The 5,303-nt window shown below is 35.3% G+C and overlaps 1 pseudogene; it reads left to right on the top strand.

Annotated features, from left to right (window-relative positions):
• Window positions 1-5,303, top strand: part of LOC119339809 — a 19,327-nt pseudogene that overhangs the window by 10,549 nt on the left and 3,475 nt on the right.

Raw genomic sequence — 5,303 nt, 5'->3', positions numbered from 1 at the left:
CAACAATAAACCTAAACTTTGAGGATTTTCACCTGGATCTCATGGTCCCGCCCTACACGAGGATTATCACCGGGGTGTACTATATGTGTGTTTTCCTATTATTGCAATATCATGCCTCAATGTTTCAAAATATTGGTCCTACTCTATTTTACTTTGTCACTTGCATATTTAGGACAATGCAATAAAGCATATATTCATCAAACTTTGCTAAAATGTTCTTTCTCAATCACTTTGGTCAAGTTTTTCATCGTGTCCATGTTGTTTTTCATCATCTTAAATTAAAAAAATAGATATTGGCCAATTTACTAGCTTGGGAATGATGCATTGTTTTATTAGTTGACACTTCAAATCCATGTAGCATTCCGTAAATCGATCAAATGGTTGTCTTTGACGTCAAAGTTGGTCCTAAATTTATTTTCATGTCACATTCGGCTTTTGGTTAAAGCACGTGTATAAATCTATCTACTAATTTAGGAATAAATTATTGGATAATTTTACTATTTGCATAGTGAACTTGGAATGAAAAATCAAAAACGCGAAAACACTGATACCTCGAATTTTTTGAAGTTTCAATCAATTTTCTATTTAATGATGTTGATCTACATTATGTAAAATTCGAGTAACTTGGGTCAAGTTTAGCCACATTTTGTGAGTTTCCGTCATTTTATTTTGCTATTTTTTAGTTGCTATTATGTTTTTCGTGTGTAATTGCAATTTATTGACCCCTACCTTTGATTGTTGCATTTTCGCCGCCACTCTTTGCTTTCTTCGTATAGATATGCTCTCTTTCGTACATCACATGTTAGTTTAAGCCTATAGATCTGCTTAACTAGGGCCATATATGTACGGTATGTAGTATTTGTGCATTAACAATATTACTAGCTTGTTTCTAATCTATTACTTCTTTGTTGCCTCCTCACACCATGAACTCTGTTAGTAACTGTCAAATAACTTATGCATCACGTGTATGGTCACCTAGCCCGATAGTAGGCTTCATATATCTACATGGCAACATCTATCCTGATTAGCTGAAAAATAGCATGAAAAAAATGGATGCACCACCAAATTTGCAATACACAACAATAAAACATGTAACCAGATTTACCAGAAAGAAAACATTGCACAATGGCAATAACTGAGGCGAAGGATAAGATTTCACATATATGTCATTTAAAAGCTTGTTAAATCAAAATTGTATACTATTCTCTTAAAACTTTTTGTATTGGTAGTAGCTTGTGTCAAGTTTGGGCACTTTTTGTGAGTTTCAGTCACTTCGTTTTGCAATTTTTTATTTGTTGTATTTTTTGCGTGAAATTGTAATTTATTGATCATAACCTTTAGTAGATTGTGGCAGCCTCACCATCGCTTTTGCTTTTCTCATAAAGATATGCTCTTTTCGTGACATAACATGTTAGTCTCAACCTACAGGTTCTACTTAATCATTGGTATACACATACATTATGTAGTCCTTTGCATTTAGCATTTTATTATCTTATTCTAATCTACTACTTCTTCATCGCCTCAACGCATCATGAACTCATTTACTAACCGCCAACTACCTTATAAATAGAGCCTATGGTAATATGGCATGATAATATGTTGCATATATCTACATGACAACATCTATCCTGATTACCTTAAAAATCAGAATCAAACCAGCTACTAATAATTTTGCAGTGCACGGTGATAGAACGTGTAACCAACTTTACCCCAAAGAAAAAATTGCACAATAACAACATCTAAGCCGACAGATAAGCTTGGATGTATATGTCATTTAATAGCTTTTGTTCAATCGGGATTGAATATTACTACTTTTAAGTCGGTTGTATTGGTAGTATCGATACGGATAATGAGTCCTACTCTCCTGAAACATTTATTGACACTGAGTGCTGATTGAATTAGAATAGCTTCGTGTCAGTTAAATCCATGGACATTTTGTTTCCTTACAAAAAGCAATTGCTGCATTGACTTATGAATCTTAGCCGTTCATATATCAGGACTTTACACTTCTAAATCCTACTTGTTCATCGGCTATCACTTTTATAATATAAATGGATAGATAAAATAACACTTTAAGCATTTTTTGAATAACTGTATCTTGTCTCCTTTTGATAGATATTCATTCAGGGCTGGATTGGCACACACGCTACAGAATAATCAAGGGCACTTGCATGGGTTTGATGAACCTACATCATGGGTATCATTATCCTATTTACCACTTCAATCTAAAGCCTAGCAATATATTGCTGGATGAGAATATGCAGCCAAAAATAGATGGCGTCATCTATGACTCTGATACTTTCTTAAGAATGCTGCCGGAGGCCAAAGTTGGATCACTGTAAGATAATTTGAATTTTAGAAAATTAGTATCTCAAATTAGAATTTTATTTATCCTAGTTGTATCTTTAATATTTCTGATATCAATTCATGCAGAGAATATATGCCGCCAGAATTTGTTCAGGAACAAATAAGAACAAAATGGTATGACATATATAGCTTGGGTGTGGTAATCATAGAGGTGATGACCGGGAATAGGTATAGTTTGGGTAGCCTTGATATATCTTCCAAGGAGTTCTTTGATCCTGTATGATTTTCTTCTTCTTTCTTTTGAATATTTTGCACTATATACCCATGGTCATTTCTTGTAATAACAAAATTCCATGGGTATTTTACATTGATTTTTTGTGGTATTTGTTCCAATTTCGTAGGCATGTGTGAATTGGAGGAAGAGACTACAGGAAACAGTGGATGTCACGTCAGTCGAAGAATATTGTCGACAAGTTAAGAAATGCCTGGAAATAGCAGTGATGTGCGTGGAGGCCGATAGACACAAAAGACCGACCATCATTAATATCATAAATACGTTGAACAAAACAGAAACCTTGATGCATAGTGAGCCATTTCTTGATGTCCTCCCCTTGGAGCTCTGCTTCCTCCCATTCATAAAGAAAAAGGCCATGATTTCCTGCTCGGTGCGGCTAGACAACAAGGGAAACGACCTGTTGCGTTCATGCTTGTAGCCAACCGCCCCAAGATGTACTTGACAAAGAAGCCGCTCTATGGTGCCGTGCCGCCAAGGTGTGCCTACACCCTCACTGTCACAATGCCCAATAAGCAACAACCTGCACCGTTGTTGGTGAAGTCATTAGATAGCACAGACAACTTCTTCACATTGTACAGCGTCGTGTTGGGCAGATATGACCTCCTTGATGTTGACAAAGATCACTCTATCATTGAGTACAATACCTTCTTTGAGACGGTCGACGAAGAGATGCAAGTGGTAACGCTGAAGGTTATATCCAGTGGTGATGGACCAGCTCTAGTTGATGAAGGGACATCGTCATCCTCTAAGGTCAACAACCTATCTAGTCAGTGGCTTGATGAAAGGAATTAATTAAAGTCATTTTATCGCTCGTTGTTTAATTGATTGTTTGACCTACATGTCGTTGAATTATTGTTTTCTTAATTTCTTTGCACTGGATGGGATCTGCTAGCAGCCAACTCGACATATGGTTGAGGTTATTTTCTCTTCTTTCTCACTTTTTTTGTTGAGTGTTGCCCTCTATATATCTTTCAGATCATAACCATGCCTGAAGCACGAGAAGTTTTGTCCATAGATGTGCATCCAACAGAGCCATGGTGAGTGTGTGTGTGTGTGTGTGTGTGTGTCTGTGTGTGTGTGTTCTATCTAACTAATTCCCCTTGCACATACCTTCATTGCACGCTATAAGTAGTATGCTTTTTATTGTGGGTAAATATATATGGGATGTATTTTAGGTTGACAAAAATATATGGAGTAAATATATGCAGGTTTATGACGACAAATCATGTTGGGAGTCTTCGTGTTTGGAACTACAACACAATGGTATGTGCTTTTTTGATGAACTAGCAAAGTGGCTCGCAGGCAACTGCTTCTACTCATTTGTTATAATTTAGGAATGAGTCTCTCAGATGAAATGAGTGTATAAAAATTTAAAGTTTAAATGTGTTTGTTTCTATTGTTTCTTATTATTGTTACATTTAAAAAAAATCAACTCCGATACAAAGAACTAATGCTAATTTTATTTCGAGTATAAATCTAGCAATTTCTATAAACAAAGAATATGCATCAAACCTCTCCATTGATGGTTCTTGGAGTTGGATCACAACATCTTAGCCGTCTATTACTTTATGATTTGAAATTCTTATATGTGAACTCATATTATAGAATCCATAGTGACATACATTTTCAATAGATCATGACAATCCATAGTGATATACTCACTAATTGTCCATGTGTTGCGATTTTGGTAAGGTTTAATTTGATTTGAGTATGGTAGGGGAAGGCAGGAAATTTATGGTTACTTGAAAATCATGAAAGAGTAAAAAAAGATAATGGGTGAGATCAATTACTTGAAATTACAAAATAGTAAAAAATCACAAACTAATTAGAATGCAGACAACACACCATGGGGGAAGCAGTTGTAAACCTCAAGGCGTCATGAAGAAAAGCCTAGTAGATTAGCTCCTTTCTAATGGAGAAATCAACTGACCACACTAAGAATAACCTTATTGTTTGGTTTACCAGTTCTGGTGCTTCAATCGTACAACATTCTACACCACAACTTGTTGACCTAACATGCATTACTAACAAATTATGTCCCAAATCTCAAAAAATAAATTATCTCCCATATTTAATATTTACACTTAAATGTCAAAGTCTTCTTTTTGTGCATAGCCAAAGTTTAGTAATAGATCAACTTGTCATGCCATGGTTCCATTCAAAATTATGTTGAGAACATATCAGTTATTCCCAAAAATAATCTCAAGTGGACAAATGCATAGAGTTTGTTTGTCCAAACACCACATCAATCATCTTGCAGGCAGACTGATTGTGAGATGCATCATATTTGTCGATAAGAGTATACATGTAAATAGCCATCTTGCAGTAAAAATCATGATCAAAGGGGAAAATATGCTCCACATTAGCTAATAAAAATGTAGGCTGCCCTCAAGAAAGAAATGAAAGTTTCATGTACACGTTGTGCAAACAAACTTTTCAAATAGAGAAATTCGTGTAGATATGTTGCTTAGTTTGTAATATGTAGTGTTATTTTTAGTGTAGTTAAGTTTTTTTGGCAAAGAATATTCATATTTGCATTGCTACCCAGAAACAGTGATATTCTTTTTTAGTTTTATGGTAGTACCCGATGATTGAACTAAAGAGTAGTTAAATATTCCGGGTAAATTTCCTTCTGTTAGAATGGAAGCCTTGAAAAGATGGCAATTCACCGAACACCTGAAGTGCATTATCGAACCCCCCC

This window comes from Triticum dicoccoides, chromosome 7B (assembly GCF_002162155.2).
Source record: "Triticum dicoccoides isolate Atlit2015 ecotype Zavitan chromosome 7B, WEW_v2.0, whole genome shotgun sequence".
NCBI lineage: Eukaryota > Viridiplantae > Streptophyta > Magnoliopsida > Poales > Poaceae > Triticum > Triticum dicoccoides.
The sequence above is the reverse complement of the archived record's forward strand: the minus strand, read 5'-3'. Positions and strand labels throughout refer to the sequence as shown.